The sequence below is a fragment of the Crocodylus siamensis genome, chromosome 6 (assembly GCF_052110815.1).
Source record: "Crocodylus siamensis isolate JL-2025a chromosome 6, ASM5211081v1, whole genome shotgun sequence".
Taxonomy (NCBI): domain Eukaryota; kingdom Metazoa; phylum Chordata; order Crocodylia; family Crocodylidae; genus Crocodylus; species Crocodylus siamensis.
Window position 1 is genome coordinate 62,252,984 of NC_143400.1, and position 19,703 is coordinate 62,272,686.

Genomic DNA, 19,703 nt, shown 5'->3' on the forward strand with positions numbered 1-19,703 from the left:
ACACACATATATATACATTCTAATATTATAAAAGCTGTAGTCTGTCTGTCCATAAAACTTTATTTGACTTTGATTAGCTGATGGAAACAACCAATTAGAGTGAGAATACAGCATTTGGACAGGAGGTGGTAGAGCAGCAGAGCCGTGCTGTGGTGGTGGCGACACGGGATGGAGTGAGGTGGGTGGGAGAGGCCAGCTGGCCTTGCCTCCGCTGCCCTGCTCCCCGGAGCCAGTTGCAACAGAGCAGACATAAAGCGGGGCCAAGGCCAGCAGAGCTCCCCCCTTGCTTCTCGGAGATGGTGGTGGTGGTGCGGGGTGGATCGGGGTCAGGACTCCTGGGGCGGGGGGGCCGGCCAGGTCAGCAGTATCAGCCTTGCTCCCCCCCCTCCCTGCAGGTGGCAAATATGGGGTGGAGGCCAAGGCCACCACTGCTCCCCTCGCCCCCTCTCATCCATTCCCTTCTGACACGGTGGGGATGGAAGCAGCGGGTCTGGGCCAACGCGGCGGTGGAGGGGAGAAGCAGGCCAAAAGTGGGGGAGAAGCTGACCCATCATGGCAGCTAGGGGTGGGGAGCAGCAGCCCCCAGCTGATGTGGGAGGGGGTGGCTGAGATAGGAGGGGGTGGGCCCGACCTAACTGGCAGTGGGGGGGGAGGAGTGCTGGACCCAGCTCTGCCAGGCCCTGAAATGGTGGCGAGGAAGGGTGGGGTGGGGGGAGGTCTGGCACCAGCCCCAAAACAGCAGCAGGTGGGAGGCCATGCGGGGCCCAGGCAGGCCCCAAAATGGCAGGTATGGGGGGTGCACTAGGCCCAGCCCTGCCCGGAAACAGCAGGGGAGGACGTTGGGGGGGGTCCAGCCCCCCCAAATAGATATACATATAGTAGCCAGTTGCTTCTCAAGAATGATTGGTGGGGGGTCAGGGATGGAGCCCTGTCCACCCCTGCACCGCCTGCCACTCCTCGTCTGGTCCCATTCCCAACGTATCAGTCTAGACACACATACGCATATAATTACTACTGTTACACATGATCGACAGGCGCTGCGTGCATATTTCTACACACCCGCTCTTCATTAGCCTGTCAGGCGCACGCCGGCTCTCCCCCTCCCCGCCAAGGGCGCGGCTCCCTGCTGCCCCGCTCCGCCCGTGAGCTTTCGGCCGAGCCGCTGCGCAGCTGGAGGCCGTGAGTGTCGGGGGCGGTGCGGGCAGAGCCTGTCCCGCCGGGGAGGGAGAAGCCGTTGCGCGGGCCTGCGGCCCCTCGCGCCGCTTCCGGGGCCCGGGCGGGGCTCCGGGGTTGCACCGAAAACATTGGGGGAGGGGACAGGGGGGCGTCGGATGTCCGGTTGCGCCGGGCTCTCGCGCTCCAGCCCGGCCCCTTCGTCCGGGTGGGACGCAGCGGCCTGCAGTCGCGAGCTGGGGCGCAGTCGCAGTTGCAGCGCGAGGCCCTGGCCGTGGGCGCTGCGTGACGCTGCCGGGAAGCCGCGCTAGGCCGGGCCGGTCGCTCCTGTTCCACGGGGCGCAGCCCTGGACCGGCCTACGCAGGGTTGGGGCTTGGGTAGGGGGTTTGGTTGTTTTTTAAAAGCTCACCGGGGGGGGGGGGGTCTGATTTATCTACAGACAGTTACTTCACTAAAACAGCCCTCGTGAGGCGAATAAGCATTCCTGGCCATCCCGGTCTTTGCTGAAGTGAGAATTTGAAGTTTCATTAGACCTGTATAATTCTCTCTTCAGCTGCTGTTTTTCAGTCAAATAAAACCCCTCTCATTTAGTTGATGTTGTGCAGGAAAGGAGTCTAATTTAAACCAAACACACCACTCTAATATTGTGCAGAGACAAATCACTCTTTTTATCTGACTTTACTTGCTTGCTAAGACAGCATAAGTGTTAATATTGCCCTGTGTAAACCGATGTTAAGGCACCTGTATATAAGTAACTGTAGCCACCTTGGGGGTGAGACCGATATAACCCTTTTGGTATCCAGTCCCTGATACTACGTCCTAAGAACAGAGGAAGATGACACAGAAAAGGACATAATAGAAGGTTTTGTGCCAGGGGATTGAGTGAATAAGAGATATTGTGAAGGTAAAAAAGATTGGACTGAATTACATACACATGCAATGTCAAGGCTTACAACAGACCAACCTGGTTGGAGAGAATTTACTCATGAGTAGGGATCTACCCAAACTGTGCAGGAAGTACACTGCGCAGCAGCTTCTTTAATCCCGCTCTTTTCACTGAACCCCCCCCACAATTGCCCAAGGGACTGCTGTACCTTTGCGGCTTGCTCCTGATTGGCCAGGAGGCAAAAACCACGGTTTTAAATATGTCAGCTTTTGCCTCCTGCTGCTGATTGGCTAAAGAGGCCCACTGATCACTGCTGATCAACTAGAATGCAGCATATCTAAAACTGCAGTTTTTTGCCTTCTGGCTGATCAAGAGCAAACAGTGAGCAGCAGGGCTGCCAGGGTTCCTTAACCGATAGGCAGGAGGGGGTGCACAGCAAAAAGAGCAAGATTAAAGGAGCCGCTATGCAGTGTACTCCCGTGCAATTTAGGTAGATCACTAATTAGGAAGCTCAGCTTAATGTGGATGGCATTTGCTGAGTGCATTGTATTTACATGCATACTAGATAATTATATAATTCAGTTAACACTATAACACTAAGCATGAACCACCAAGTTGCCTATTGCTCATGTTTGTAACAAACCCCTGATTTGCACTTGCATATTTAAGTGCAAAGTCCCTTAAATAGTGTCTTTCAGCCCCATTGTTAATTTTGTAATTTAACTGGCCTCTGGGTCATACTAACTACAACTTTCTAACTGATTATTTTCCATTTAACTATACCAGAAACAGTTGTTGTCAAAGGGCTGCTAGTGGAAACCTCAAGAATGAAAGGAGCGTAGTTAATTTCAGAGGTGCTCTTTCTCATTTGCAGAGTATTTAATACCAGCCCTGAAGCTGACCAGCCCCATCATTTCAAGACTTGTTTAAGGAACCCCAAAACAGGAAATAAAAAGGCTGGAAAATGTTGGGAGTTTGTTGGTTTCAGGGCTATTAGTGGCATAGCCCTGTATGAACAGTGAACTTCATTAAATTACATTTGAACAGAGATAAGTATTCAGGGTAGGTGCTTAGCCTCTTCAGTCTCAAGTCTATGCACTCAAGTGGATTATACTGTAATTACAAAATACTAGTCTTCCTTATAATGGACACACTTACAGTATAGCGTGGACTATACTGTAAGTATATCCATCAAAAGGGAGAATATAGTACTTTGTAGTGCAGTGGTAGGCAATTGTTTTAGATACAGGGCTGCTTAATGAGTTTTGGTGAACTGTTGAGGGCTGCAAGGTAGCCCCACCCCTTGACAGGTACTCCACTCCCTGGTTGCCATCTTGGGACTGGAAGTCTTGCCCCTAACCCCTGACCTCTGCCACCAGAAGTCCCTCCGGTTCCCCCCCCAAGTACTCCTGTTGTGGTGTATATGTGTGTGCATGTGCATGTGCCTGCTTTGTTGTAGTGTGTGTGCACACATCCAATACAGGGAGATGAGTAAGCTAAATTAGTGTAACTGCTCATAATAGTTATGTTGATAATATCCTTATTTCATTTAAAGATTTTAAAAAATTGCAGCCTGATTTCAAATTGTTACTCTGATGCCAATAACTGGAGACAGACTTACTATACTTCATTATGCCACTTTGTTCTCAAAAACTTGTGTAGGAAACTTCAGTGTTTGGCTGGGGATGAAAAAAGAATGGTTATATTTTGAGAGAAGGCAATTCTAACTAAAAATGTTTTTGGTTTTTTTATTTTTTGAGAGAGAAACGTTATTTACCTTTCTTGTTTTCTTTTTCTCTGTCTTACTAAACTGGAAATGCCTTGTCTTGTTTTTAATTTATTGGACATATAAATTCATGGTGCCAAGCAAACTGTCTTTCAATTTAGTTTCATAATTTAATATTATATTTGTAATTGTTGTATAATTATATACCAGAAATTTTAGTAATATTTGTATAGTTGCTGTAACCTGTATAAAGGAATAAGAGGTTTAACAGAAGAAAATTTTTCAGTAGGAATACAAGAAGAATGTCTTGTATACAGTATATAGGCGTGGCAGAATTCAGTTTTTATTTTTTAATAATTTTGGCGAACATGAGTGTTTTATTTTTTTAAGCATTTATTTCAATTTTTATCTATTTAACTTTGCGCAGTCCTGAAAATTTAAGGGTGTGGGAGGCAGACAATTTTTAGTAATGTCAGTATATTGCTAAAAGCTTTATAAAATCATGTGAAAATATAAAATGTAAATATCCATAAATATACCTGCTTTAAATCATTTTATTCATTCAATGGGAAAGTACAGGGTAGGCAAGGACCAGGATAGGAGGGCAGTGGCACTCCCAGAGCTCTGGAAACTTGGAGAGAGGCATTGGCCACCCTTGGCCTCTTGCTTAGTCTGCAGGGCATGGGCAGGACCCTACTGCCACTGTTGTCCACACAGGGCGTACAGTGTGAATTAAAAACACGCAGGAATTTTATCAGGGGATAAGGTGAAACGCTGCATTTATTGGAACATAAAACGTGCAACATGAATAAAGAATAGTAAGGTTATCTGCTTCACTCATTCCCATGCATACTTATTCATTCATTCATACAAAAGAAACAAGCGCACACAGAAATAGTTACAGTCCTGCAAAGGTTAAGGTGTTACCAAGTTCTAAAGTCGCTCAGGCCAGTCTGGTGACCGGCCAGACTGACCACGAGGGATGGAGTCAGGTCTCGTTGGACGTGCTCAAAACTCCTTGCAGGTGGAAAAAGACCAAAAGCCTTTTCTTTGTGTTCATTCTTCATAGTGACAGCTGTCCATACAAGCCTATGGATTCCACTGAGTCAGACATGAAGATTATCTTCCTTGTCCTGTTGGCAGTCTGGGGTTGGTAGGACACAATCTTTTGGCTTTGCAGTCTGCAGTCTTTGGGTGGGGGGGAGGGGGATGTTGCTTGCAGTCTTCAGCCATCAAGGTGAAGCATGATTTAGTTTTTGGTAATCCTTAACTGCCGACTTGACAACCTTTAACTGTTAAACCACAGAAGGCTGTTTTCACCTGCTGCAAAAGGATTGTTTTCCTTCATGTTGTCACATACATACATCATTCATTCTTTCATTACCTCTTTTTAAAGATGCCAGACATACCACAGACCTTACCTAAGCATTTTTCTTATACCAAATTTAAATTCCAAAATCATGCGACCAGTAGGTCAAATATATTTATGCTAAGCAATAGGAAATTTAAAATAGACGGTTAATTCCAGAACACTAATAATGTCTGATTTAAAATATTATAAAAAGCAAATCATAATGAGCTTAACTTTATCTTAATGGCTAAATAATTCATTATATAAAAAGAAAAATAGCAATATAACCAATCAAATCAATTATAGCTACTGCAATACAACGCCACAGGGCTGGAGCCTCAAATGCTCTTCCCCTCTGGGCTTTGGTTACAGGTTTGTTGTTATCTCCCTGGGCCAGATTCCTGCACCTATGAAGGACCAGCTAATTTCTTAACTGATGAATCATTAGACTTGAATGAGCACATAATTACTTAATTGTTGACTAGAGATGTAACATTTCTGGAAATTTTGAAGCCATGGGGGAAAAGAAAAACATTTTTCCCCAGGTTTTATTGGAAAAAAATGGAAATTTGGGGAAAAATTGAAATATATGCAATACTAATTTTCTTAGCACCCTTTACAGCTCTAAATTTGCTTTGCTACTTTAAGAACATAAAATGTATTATGTATAACTTGGTTTGCGTATAAAATTATGATGTTTGGTATATTTATTAAATTTAAAAGTATAGTTTATTCAAACAATAATTACAAATTTACTAATTGAATTTACTTTAGAATGTTTTTAATTTTGGTACAAATGGAGCTACAAGCTGCTGAACTCTAAGGAACCTAGCATCTCTTAGTTTTTTCCAGTTTATGAGAAGCAGGCAAAAAATTAGAGTTGAAAATAGAAGAAACCATCAACATTACAGTAAAACAAAGAAAGTTGTTATGTATTCTGGACTTGGTCTTCTTCACAGTGTCAAGCAGATACAGAAAGCACTCATTTTTAGAAAAAAAGCTGATGAAAAAAGGGGAAAACAACAAGACTCAAGACAAATTTTACTACATGAAACTTTGTCCAATCAGTCTCATTTTATGCACTATCAGCAGTTTCTGCTTCTGATTCTTCTGATCCTTCATTTTTATCATCTTCATTGACTTCTGAAAACTGAAGGCTTGCCTGGATTGAGACAAGCTTATCTATCCTTCACATATTAGTTTATTTCTTTATTGGTGAGAGTATTTCTAAACATAAACCAGTTTCTTTCACATGCTGCAGAAGATGGAGGAATCTGAAGCAGGTGAGAAGCAAGAGGAGTCAGAGGCTGTCTAGTGAAAAGGCCTTGCCAGCATGTTGCAGGAGAGATATGCTTGGCAGAGTCCCAAGCTGCATTCCTAGACCAAACACCTGATGTTCTGTGTTCTGCAACATTTGAAAGTACCTTTTCAACATCAAGTCCTAAGCGTGTTGTTTTGTAATCTAGTCAAATGAGCAATGCTATCTTCACTAACATTTCTGCCGTTGAGTCTTGGATCTAAGGGATTTGTAACAGCATGAGTTGATTGGCAGCACAATTCTTCCCATCTGCTAATAAAGTCTTTCACTTTTCTTCCTTTTGTACTTGTAAGTGGAGATGCATATAGATTCTCAAAAACAGTTGATTTTATCTGGGCCGTTTGGTAAGGAGCGCCAGATGCAGTGATTGCTGAAGAAATTGGCTTTAGAATCTTCAGGGAGTTCTGCATCTGAACCCAGAAGACATCCTCATCCAGTGAAGTGTTATACTTCCGGGTACTTTAAGATCCTCAATGATTACTGTTTCTTGAAGAGCTTCTTTTGTTTTTAAATAAACTTTCAAATGAGGTCACCACTCCACCCCATCTAGTTTTACTACAGAGTTTGAGTGTCTCTATTTTATTCTTTGCTTACTTTTCTTCCTGCTGCTTTTTAAAGACTGCAACTACAATATGAGCAGCTTTTACAAGTTTTATAATTTCTTTTCCTCTTCTATAGCTCTTTTTCAGAGTGTCCAACTTCATAATGTCATTAAAACAATCAAGTTTAGCCCATGGGATGCACATTATTGCAGTAATGTGGATATTTATCCATGAGGATCTCCCATGCTGCTTTCATGTTTCAACATTTTGGAGGAGTTCAAGAGTAGCAATATATGAACACCTTGTTTTAAATATTTTATTCATCATTCTAAAAGAAAATATTTCATAAGTCTTTTTTAATCTTTCAAAGATTTTCAATTTTTCCAAGTTTCTGGGGAAAAGTGGGGAAATTTTTTCCTGAAATTTTCTGTTTTCCCCCCCCCCCGGCCTTCACATTTCTATTGTTGAGTCATTAGGTTACCCATTGTTTTCCTCTTTAACCATTCTGCCCTCTGTCTCTTTTTCTCCACTGTTTGAAAATGGGGGTAAGGGTTCTCTGTTGCAGTCCTCTTTCTACAGATTCTGATTATTACTGATGGAAGTATTTTTCCCTTGCCCTGTTGGTATGAGGTAAAATCAATTTTTATCGATAAAAATCTAATCCTGTCAAGATTAACAATACGTCTTTTCAGGTTCTGTCTCATAGTGTTATGAATCTCCAACTGTTGCTGATTGAAAATGGATACTATATAATAACTAATAACTGATTTATGTGAAGTGAGTTCATAGTCATTCAGGAGCCTGGTAGAGAGGTGTCAAACACTACATGATATTCTCAAAGGGCCAGATCCTACATTCAAGTCTTCTCCGTGGAGCTATTGTGAAATTTGAAAGAAATAAGCTCACAGTTGATCCACTTTGTTGGTGGCACCTTGAGGGTAGAGCAGATGTGGAAATGACTTCTCATTCCTAGAACTAATCTCCTGGATTGAATCATGCTGCCCGTGAATAGGAAAAGCTCATGTTGGCTTTGAATGCAGTGCCAGATTTAGGTACAAGCTAAGTAAGCTACAGCTTAGGGCCTCACATTCTGAGGGGTCTCTAAATACAAAAGAAAAATACAGGAAAACCTCACAAATCTGGCGTGCTTGGGACTGGGCACGTGCCGGAAATTTGAAAATGCCAGTTTTTTTAAACCAGCATTGCAGCTGGTTGCAGAGCTGGGGAGGGAAGAGGGGATAGTGGCGGCCAGTCCCAGAGCACCAGCCACACGCAGAGCAGCGGCGCAGGGTGCTTAATGGAGGTGGCGGGAGCCGGGTGCAAGCTTCCCCTGCCACTTATGGGGTGGCGGGGAGGAGTGACAGCTAGTCCTGAAGCAGCAGGGGAAGTGCCCAGATTTTGTGAGTGTTTCACTTTTTTTGGTAATGCTATGGGACCTCTTAAACTTGACATAGCTTTGGGCCACAGCATGTCATAATCTGGCCCTGCTTGAATGTACCATGTACTTATTCTATGGCTGAATATAATATCACTTGCTGTCCTTTACCTGTTAATTGTGACCTTTAAATAGGTTTAAAGAAATTACACTGGAGATGGATTTGGCAGTTTTTCAGTACAGGAAATCAGTAAATTATAAGAATTATGTTGGTATAAATGCATTTTGGTAGTGAAAGAAATGTTCTATAATTAGTTTTAATTATTAATTATAAATATAACTTGAGTTTTTATAATGATTAGTCTTCATTAAATAGACCAAATAGATTTTTTTTAAATAGATCCAATGAAGACTATTTCTTTGAATTTTTGTGGCTTTGTCAACTGCCAGTCTTTTTGGATCATGGTGTATGCATGAGAGGTCACCCAGACCTTCAACACACATACGTAGGCAAGAGTTTTGGAGGAGTGTAGGCTGCCTAGACCTTCCATTCACCCTTTAAGCCACTGAGACAGAATCCAGACTGAACCCAGACATTTGGTGCCTCCATAATTGTAGCTGTATAAGCATCTTAGAATCAAACCCAGGTCTCTTGTGCGGTAGACAAGGATTCTACCACTGAACCACAGGAGACTTCATTTCTTTGAATTGCAGTTTACATATAGATTTTGATTCAGTTTCCACTTATGAAAAAAAAAGTATGATTTCCCTCTCATCTCTTTCCCTGCCCCCCCCCCCCCCCCCATGTTGATGGCTTCCTATTTTTAAAAGAGCTTTTACCTACAAAATTTGACAAGGCTCTGTCCAACGCCAGTGCTAACTGATAACATTATTTTGACCAATCATTATTTTTCTGTCTTATGTATAGGGTAGATTTGATTGAACCCTGTAATGGTATTCTATTAATTAGCTGGTGGTGAAGGCTAGGAGGAAGATGACAATGTGCACTTTGAAATTTGCCCCTCTTTTATTACATTCTTCAATTTTTCTAAGATTATGGTCTTAATTGTATCTTTTACATAAGTCATTCCTGACTGTAACTAGTTTTTGTTGCTCTTCTCTGGATACCACCTAATCCTTCTTTGGTAACACAGTGTTTATGCCTCAACAGTTTATTACATGAGAGCCGTAAATCTTACCACTGATGTTTTTACTGTAAATAAGGACATTCATCCCCCTGTGTGTGATCACACCTTTCTGCGTTAAAGGGTCACTTTCAAGTAAAATCCTTTTTAAAATTTCCTAACTTTAGGATTAGTATTTTAGGTGATGAAAGTTAAAGGTATTTAAATTTTAAAGATTATGTATTGCTTTTTTGTTTGTAAGAGTGAAACATTTGTCTAGGACAGTGGAAGTAGGTTGCCTGTTTCAGATAACTTTACAGAATTGTGACCAATTATAATTGTGAAAATAATAAAACATAATTACTATTCTGTATTACTTTAACATAAAGTCTGTTATTTTGAACCCTAAATTTTGGGGTGAAATATTAGCTGTGTTGTTATGTTTATGTTGATATTCTTGCTTGTGTTTTCTGTCAACAAGATCTCAGCTGCTGTATTGTATTTTTAGAAGTGTACATCTTAAATATCTTACAGTAGTGTGAAAACCTTTCATACCAAGTTCAAGTAGATTATTTTTTCAGTTAAAGCAGGGTATTACATTACAAATGAAAAATTATTAAACCTTTTAAAGATTCACTTGATTAACCACAAGCCATTCTATGAATTAATTACAGTTATAATGATGTCACAGCTTTCTCTTTTGAAATTATTAAGCAGGTAATTGACTATGTGTCAGAGCTTATTGTAAGTGACAGCTACTGGTTTGACCTTCTGTTTGCATTCAAGTGGACCATGCACACTGAATATAAATAGGGTGGTTCATTTTATTTCATATTTTTAGGTTCAGTTCACATTCATGATGGGTCGGTTTTATCCATTTTTTTCATTGGAAGTCTGGCAGGTATTCCCACTCCCTTTGCCCTGTCTCCCAAGATAGTATTAAAAGAGGTGGCTTACTGTTTGTTTTGAAAAGCATGCTTTCTTCTGTCTCTTAGACTGGCTATTTTTGATAATTAGTTCTGTCTGAAAAATTGTGATAAACCTTCAGAGTTCTGTTTTCTGTGTTTTGCTTCATTGTAGCACCATCCTCTCCACAGAATTTGTGCTTTAGTTTTGCTTTACTCTTAAAATGGATACAACTCTGATTTTCTAAAAATCATTTAATCTATTGATGTTACCACAGATTATGCTGCAGGTGTTCTAATTAGAAATTCTCATTAAAAGTTGCCTTTGGCTTTAGGCAGCTCTTCCTGTTGAAAGCTGAGGTTTCTCAGAGAAGGTTGGTGACAAGTCTGCAAAGGGTCAGATTCTCCCTCAGTGGTAGCTAGATCAAATATGCTTGCCTCCAGATATGTTGGCTACATGCATGTAATCTGGATAGTAAGGTGGGAATAACTTAAGTAGCATTTTATTTCATTATTTATAGAACAGGGATTGGCATCCCCTGGCACGTGTGCCAGAACATGGCATACAAGGCCATTTTGCTTAGCATGCCACTGCTGGCCTGGGCTCTGGGAGATTGTCGCCAGCCATTGAACCCAGGCTGCTTCCAGCTGGTGGCTAGGAGGCTACAAGCCCTGCTGCAAACAGTCTGAGCTCCATGGCTGGCAGCAGCTACCCAGAGCCTGGGCCAGCTGCAGCCAGGAGCTGCAAACAGCTGCACTGGACTCCATCTGGAACCCCGGCATCAGCTCTGCACAGTAGGCGGCTACAGGCATGCAGGTTCTCTGTGTTTGTACACAAGTAGTTCTGTATGTGCACGTGCGGGTCTCTCTGTGTACGTGCACGTGTCTGGTTCTGTCTTCTCTCCTTTTTTCCTCTTCTTTTTTTCTTTCTTTCTCTCTCTTTCTTTTTTCTCTTTCTCATCACAATATGTTTAACAAAAAAGAATACACAACAACAAAGGTAGTACATGAAGTTTTATTTATTGTCACCAGGTTTAGAATTTTCAAAAAGCTGGTATTTACTGTAAAACAAACAAACAAACAAAAGCAATATTTATGAACATTAACTATATTAATGTGCAGTGTGTCCTGCCATGGATCACCTGCCCCGGTTTTCTTTTTCTGGTGCTCTGGCACCTTACAAGGTAGACATAGTGGGTTTTTTGGCACTCCAACCAAAATCATTGCATACCCCTTTTAATAGAATATAGCAGGAGGGTCCAACCTTTTTGAATGTGGGGGTGGATCACGAACTTTTTATCACCCATTGGGTCGGTGAACCATATTCAGAGACTTCACAGGAAGTGATGTCACGTGACCTTTGACACCAGTGAAGTTGCAGGAAGTGACAGTGAAATGGGTCTAACCAGTTCAAAACTCTCCCCCTATAGCATCCACCTCTGCCACTGTTTAGGACAGGATACTGAGCTAGATGGACCATGGGGCTGACCAAGCAGGGCACTTTTTATGCTCTTATGTTCTTTGGCCGAGCTTCCAAACTATGGCTGAGATTTGCAAAAAGGGGTAGGTAGGGATGTTACAAAGTTGTCATAAAAGATTTGGAGTCCTCTAAATCCCATTCATTTTAATGGAAGATGGTCTTTTGACTCAGCTTTGAAAATCTCAGCCCATGGTGCCAACCAAATAAGTCAAAATATATTTTGCATTTCTATGTAGTGCATCTATGTGGGGCTCTCCAAGCATTTTACAGACATGAAATGAACCTCAGGATGAGCCCAGCTGGAGCAGCAGGGGCTCAGCTGCACCTTCCCTCTATCTGCGCTGGTCAGTCCTGAGTGACACATGGGTCCGCTGCCCCTTCTGCTGGCTGGTGCTGACCCAGGCAGGTCTCTCCCATCTGGAGCAGCACTCAGCTAAAGCTGGCCACATGCTACTGGGGATGGAAAGAGCCCGGTCGGGTCAGCACCAGCCAGAAGCGGTGGCGGAGGCGTGTGCTGCTTGGGACTGACCAGTGCAAGCACGCAGAAAATACAGCTCAGTCCCTGCTGCTCTGGCTGGGCTCGTCCTGTCCTGAGCGGCATACTGCTCCGCCGCTGCTTCTGCTGGCTGGTGCTGACCCGGCCAGGCACCTCCCATCCCCAGCTTCAACTGCATGCTGCTCTGGATGGGACAGACCCGCGCAGGTAGGGGGAAAGTGCAGCTGAGCCCCTGTTGCTCTGGCTGGGCTCATCCCGTCCCAAGCGGCACATGGCTACTCCTCTTCCCACACGCACCATGTCAGCAATGTCAAGCTGACACGGTTTGTGTGGGAACCTTGTCCCTTCCCTAGCCCTTCAGCAGCCATTAGGAAACTGCTGAGGGGCTGGGGGAGGGACAAGGGGTGGGAATGAAAGTAAATGGTGTTTACTTTTGTTTCCCGTCACAGCACCATGGACCTCAGAAAATGCCTTGGCAGGCTGCATGGCGGCCTGTGGGCCGTATGTTGAACAAGCCTGGAATATAGGCTCAAGTCAAGTGTAAACTTTTGCCTGTATTTTGCATTTAAGAGGATCCTTGTAATTAGACAATTGTAGCTGATTCCTTTCTCCACGAGCAGGATTTCTCTATGCCATATCACGCTCTCTAGTTCCAAATTCAACATTAGCTGGTGTCTACAAGAGGCTTTAAGGAATGTTACTGACAGGCCATGTAAAATATAATGTTCAATAGCTGCAAAAGAAGCAAGAGGGGACTCAGAAAATAAAGTTAAGCCTCAGATGCTTTTCATTGGAGTAGTGTAAAGCAAACAAATAAACTAATTCCTAGCATGTTTAGTTGAGACATTTATTTTGAGTAGGTGACAAAAAATGCAGACACGTGTCAGTCTTGATTTAAGACAAGTGTCCATTTCAGTTCTGTTCTGAAAATTTGTACATTTTGGAGGCTATGGTATGTTTTGGAAATGGTTGGAAGAAAACAAAGTCCTTCATTGTTTGAAGTCTCATTAGCTTTTTAATAAAAACAGTAGAGGCTGAGGAAGAATGTTTCCAACAGTTGAAAGCACTTTGTGTTTTACATGAATTGCATTCCAAAAACATCAGAAAGGCGGTCTAAAGTAATCTGATAACTATCTTAAACGTTTCATTATAACATTATACGGGCTAAGCTGATACATTTTTGAGCCATGCTTCCTATGATTATTCATGTTACAATATTTCTTAGAGGCCCTATTAGATCTGTTGTGCTATGGACTGTGAAAACAAACTGAAGGATGGTTCATTCTCTGATTTGTGCACAAGCTGATCTGTAAAATTAGTGTTGAAGAAAGAAGCAAATACTGTAGTAGTAGTAGTAGTGAAGTTCTATACTCCTTGGCAAGCTGATTAAATTGTTTGGCAAGATTCTTAAATTTCACACCACCCTGGTGTAGGAGACTGAAAGTTATATGGCACCTTCTTTTTTAGGTTCTTACGTTAAACTTGATGTGAAAGCTTTGATGTGCCAGTTACTTATATTGTGAGCCTTTATAACTAAGGGGGGGGAGTTTGCCTTCCTCTGTATTGGGGGGCGTGGCCCTTGTCCTTGGGTCTCTCAAGTGTATTTGAACAGCCCTCATAGAAGCAGGACATTGGCTGTCATAGTCCACCTACTTTACTTGTGGCAGGTTATAAAATCATAGAAACTTAAGGTTGTAAGGGGCCCCAGGAAGTCACTTAGTCCAACCCCCCCTCCACACTGAAAGCAGGACCATCACCAACTAGATTATTCCAGCCAGGGCTTTGTCTAGCTGGACCTTAAAAATATCAAAGGATGGATAGTCCACCACCTCTGTAGGTAACCTGTTCTGGTGCTTTATCACCCTCCTAGTGAGAGGGTTTTTTCCTAATATCCTATTTAAATCTTCCTTACTGCAACTTGAGACCATTGCTCATTGTTTTGCCATCTGCTACCACTGAGAATAGTCTAGCTCAGGGGAGGGCAATCATTTCGGGCGAAGGGCCGCTTACCCAGTTTTGGCAAGCTGTCAAGGGCCGCATGGGTAGCCCTACCCCTTGACAGGTGCCCCGTCTCTTGACAGTGGCCCATCCCCTGGTCACCATCTTGGGACCAGTGTCCCGATGTCTTAGGGCCAATGTCCCAGGGCCAATACCGGTGGGGCCTAGAGCAGGGTGCAGGCTGGCAGGGGTCTGTGGAGCTGGGCTGGGCTGCACCAGTAGGGAGAGGGGGAAGCTGGCTTGACTGCATAGAGCCCCTGCCAGGACCCTGTACCTCTGCTGCCCTGCTCTGGGCCCTGCTGATGCTGGCCCTGGGACACAGGTGAGGGCCCTGTACTCCCATGCCCGCTCACTCCCAGTGCCCCATGAGCCCTGCAGTACAGGCAGGGGACAGTGCACAGCCCTGACCCCCTCCTCACCGGCAGGGAATGAGAGCATGGGGAAAAGCAGCCCCTTGCCCGCCCCGTGGACCGCACTCCCTACTGCAGCCTATGCAGGATTGTCCTGAGCAGGCACAGGCAGCCCCATGTGGGCTGCGAGCAGCTGCAGTGCAGGGCACCGACCACGAGACAGAGGTGGGGCTGTACTCCGTTTCCGCTGCACTCAGCACCAGCTTGTAACCCAAACCTGCTGCCAGTCTAGGCCTTGTGCCAGCTCCAGGCTCACCCATCAGGGCTGCACTGTGGCAGCAGCAGCTATGCCCCCCACCCCCGCACCGCTTGCCGTGCCAGACAGTGTTTGCTGCTGCTGCTGCCCACCCGGAGATTGAGCACTGGGCAGCACAGAGGTGTTGGTGGTAGCCTCACTGCAGCCTACCGCAGCATGAGCTCCCAGGCTCCTGCAGACCATAGTTTGCCCATTCCTGGTCTAGCTCCATCTTCTTTGGAACCTCCCTTCAGGTAGTTATTCAGGCTGCTATTGAATCCCCTCTCAGTCTTCTCTTCCATAGATTAAATAAACCCAGTTCCCTCAGCTTCCCCTCCGGATCCAGCTCAGCTGCGTCAGTCCCTCTGCCCCACTTACCTTAGAGGGTTCAGCTGCTGCTGCCGCCCCCGCTGCTGGCTCCGCTGCTGCTACGTTCGCCTCTGCTCCGGGTCAGGTAAGGGGGCACGTGCGTGCGGGACACACGTGTGCCTAGATTCCTCCTCTCCCCACTGCTCCTCGCTCCCGTGGGGAGGCGCACTTTGGCCAAGGGTTAGTGAGGAACTAGTTAGGGAACTTCTGGAAGGACTGGATGTATTCAAATCAGCTGGTCTGGACTATTTCCACCCTAGAGTACTGAGGGAATTGACTGAGATCATTGTGGGACCCCTGGCACAGATTTACGAACATTTGTGGAGCTCTGGCATGGTGCCAGAGGACTAGAAGAGGGCCAATGTGGTTCCCATCTTCAAAAAAGGGAGGAAGGAGGACCCAGGAAACTACAGGCCAGTTAGTCTTACCTGGATCCTGGGTAAGCTTTTTCAGAGAATTATTCTGGTGCATATCCACGAGGGGCCAGCAGGGGAGATTATGGTTAGGGGCAACCAACACGGGTTCATTAGCGGCAGGTCCTGTCAGACCAACCTGGTGGCCTTCTATGACCAGGTCACAAAATCCTTAGATGCAGGGGTAGCAGTGGACATAGTCTTCCTGGACTTTTGGAAGGCCTTCAACACTGTCTCTCACCCCGTTCTCATTCAAAAACTGAGGGACTGTGGTGTCGACGCCCACACAGTCAAATGGGTCGCCAACTGGCTGGAGAGCCGCACCCAGAGAGTGGTGGTGGATGGGTCATTTTTGACCTGGAGGGATGTGGGCAGTGGGGTCCCCCAGGGCTCAGTCCTCGGGCCCACACTGTTCAACATCTTCATCAGCAACTTGGACGAGGGGGTAAAAAGCACCATGTTCAAATTTGCTGATGACACTAAGATGTGGGGGGATGTGGGCACGCTAGAAGGGAGGAAGAAGGGAGGAATAGCCTGCAATCAGACCTAGACAGGTTACAGGGGTGGGTGGATGAGAATAGGATGGGATTCAACACCGACAAGTGCAAAGTGTTGCACCTGGGGAGGAACAACCGGCACCATACCTACAGGTTGGGGAACGCCCTTCTTGTCAGTACAGAGGCAGAAAAGGATCTTGGAGTCATCATTGACTCCAAGATGAACATGGGCCGGCAGTGTGGGGATGCAGTCAGGAAGGCCAACCATACCTTGTCATATATCCACAGATGCATCTCGAGCAGGTCCAAGGAGGTGATCCTCCCCCTCTATGCGGCACTGGTCAGGCAGCAGTTGGAGTACTGCATCCAGTTCTGGGCGCCTCACTTCAGGAGGGATGTGGACAACATGGAGAGGGTCCAGAGGAGGGTCACTCTCGTGATCAGGGGGCAGCAGGGCAGGCCCTATGAGGAAAGGCTATGGGTCCTGAACCTATTCAGCCTCCACGAGAGAAGGCTGAGGGGAGATCTAGTGGCCTGTTACAAACTAGTCAGAGGGGAGCAGCAGGCACTGGGGAAGTCCCTGTTCCCCCAAGCACTACCAGGAATGACCAGGTATAATGGTCACAAGCTGGCAGAGGGTAGGTTTAGGTTAGATATCAGGAGGCGCTACTTCACTGTCAAGGCGGCTATGATCTGGAACCAACTTCCAAGAGAAGTGGTGCTGGCTTCTACCCTGGGAGTTTTTAAGAGGAGGCTAGACGAACACCTTGCTGGGGTCATTTGACCCCAGTACTCTTTCCTGCCATTGCAGGGGGTCAGACTCGATCTGCTCAGGTCCCTTCTGACCCTAGAAACTTTAAGTCATGTGCCCTAGTCCCTGAACCACTTCATTGCTGTCCACTGGACTCTTTCCAACTTGTCCACATCTCTAGCAGAGGGGGCCCCAAACTGGACACAATACTCCAGATGTGGACTTGCCAGTGCAGAATAGAGTGGAATTATTACTTCCTTGGATCTGCTGGCAATGTGTTTACTAATGCAGTCCAATATGCTGTTAGCCTTCTTGGCAACAAGGGCACACTGATGATTTGTATCCAACTAGTCCACTGTAACCCCGTCGTTATTTTCTGCAGAGCTGCTGCTTAGCCAGTCAGTTCTTAGGCTGCAGCGGTGCCTAGGATTCTTCCATCCTGCGTGCAGGATTTTGCACTCGTCCTTGTTGAACCTCATGAGATTTCTTTTGGCCTAATCCTCCAGTTTGTGTAGGTAACTCTGAATCCTAGCCCTATCCCCCAGCATATCTACCACATCCCCCAACTTGGTGCCATCTGCAAACTTGCTGAGGGTGCAATCCATCCCATCTTCCAGATCATTAATGAAGATATTGAGCAAATTCGGCCCCAGGACTGACCCCTGGGGCACTCCACTTGCTATCATCTGCCAGCTAGATATTGAGCCATTGATTACTACCGTTGAGCCTGACAATCTAGCCAACTTTCTAGCCCCTACGAGTTCATTCATCCAAGTTGTACTTCCTCAGCCTGCTTGCAAGAATACCGTGGGAGATGGTATCAAAAGCCTTACTGAAGTCAAGGTATATTGCGTCCACTGCTTTTCCCACAATCCAGTTATATCATCATAGAAGGCAATCAGGTTGGTCAGGCATGAATTGTCCTTGGTGGATCCATGCTGACTGTTCCTAATTGACTTCTCCAAGTACTTAGAAATGAATTCTTTGAGGACCTATTCCATGATTTTTCTGGAGACTGGGGTGATTCTGACTGATCTGTAGTTCCTTAGATCCTTCTTTTTCCCTTTCTTAAAGATGGGCGCTATATTTACCCTTTTTTAGTAGTCTGGGACCTCCTTTCCTGATTGCCCCAAATTTTCAAAGATACTAGCCAGCAGCTCTGCAATCACGTCAGCCAACATCCCCAGCACCCAGGGGTGAGCAGTTATTTAATTTCAGCTGGAGGGCCACTTAATGAGTTTTGGTGAGCTTTCAAGGGCCACACAAACACAATCTTGCAGAAGGTACCATTTTAACTGATTATAAAATACAAGTCATATACTAAAAATCAAACATCTGCTATACCATTTTAATTTTATTTTTAAAAAAATTTTGTCTTGATTTATGTTTTTTGAGTAGTGCATATAAAGACTATTGCGTAATTACTCAAAAGTCTTATTCTTCTGTATTGTGTGGATAGATGTGGGTGTGTATGTAGTGGGGGGTGGTCTGCCAGCATGCTAAGTCCCAGATGCTGCTGGGAGGTGGGGGGCAGAAGGAAACGGGTGTGGGGAGGGAGGGCAGAAGCAGAGCTTGCTAGGGTGGCACAGTGCTGGTGTGATTTCCCCCCACTCCTACCTGCCCCCATCACAGCCCTAGCCCCAGCCAGTGTGCACAGTGTCCTGGCAGGGCTGCTTCTGGTGCAGCTGCCATCTGTGTACTATTTGGCTCCCCCAACCTCCAGTAGCTCCTTCTCCTCTCTGGGCAGCAGGTAATGTGGGGAAGCGCAGCAACTGTGAGGACATGTTCTGGGCAACACATACCCAGGCAGGCAGGGGGAAAGCTGCAGGTAGGCATCTCCTGCCCCAGTTTCTGTTCACCTTCCACCCACTACACCTGGCCAGCAAGATGAGCAGCCACCTGCAGGCAGATGAGTGTGTGGAAGGCATCCTGGATGTGGAGCACCACCTTGCTGGCTCAGGAACTGCCTGGCTGCAGCTTCCCCTCAACCTGGCAGGGCACAAGGTGCCTGGCATGTGTCCGCACAGCTGCTGCCCTTCCCTGTGTTACCTGCTGCCTGGAATAGTGTAGCAGGGACAGGAGGAGGAGCCATTAGATGCAGGGGAAGCTGAACACCAGCATCTGTGTGACTGCAGCTGCACCAGGAGCAGCCCTGCTGAGAAGCTGTGTATTTTATCTGGGTCTAGAGATGTGGTGGGCACAGGTGGGAGTGGGCGGGCCTGACCACTCTAGGGACTACAACTCATGATCACATTTTTAAGGTAGTGGTTCTCAACACTTCTGGACTCATGATGCCTGTCACTGGATTTGAGGCATCCTCCATAATTTGTGTGAATTCAGTAGCATCCAGTTTTAAAAAATAATTTACATATTACAAGGTTTATGTCCTTACGAAGGAACCAGGCAGGGACAAATAAGCCTGAGCTTTTGCTTACCTGCTTAGCTTGTTTGCTTATCTCACATACCACAGTGTACCCTTTAGAGGATCTGGTGGCACCCCATGATGCCCCAGAACCCTGGCTGAGAATTGCTGGTTTAAGGGGTTGGAACTGGAACGTACTTAATCCAGACCTCTGCTTGATTCTCCTGCTGCTCCTGGTTATAATGAGAAACAGTAGATCTAAGAAGTGAGATGCCAAAGGGCTGGAATTTA

At 45.5% G+C, this 19,703-nt stretch overlaps 1 protein-coding gene across 2 annotated transcripts in view; it reads left to right on the top strand.

Annotated features, from left to right (window-relative positions):
* Window positions 1-1,054: 1,054 nt before the first annotated feature.
* The window catches only part of RHBDD1 (rhomboid domain containing 1), a 116,267-nt gene continuing 97,618 nt past the window's right edge, over window positions 1,055-19,703 (top strand). For both annotated transcript variants that reach the window (XM_090053535.1, XM_090053536.1), the window contains exon 1: window positions 1,055-1,179. The gene's annotated coding sequence lies outside the window, so the exon portion shown is untranslated. The remainder of the gene's footprint in view (window positions 1,180-19,703) is intronic.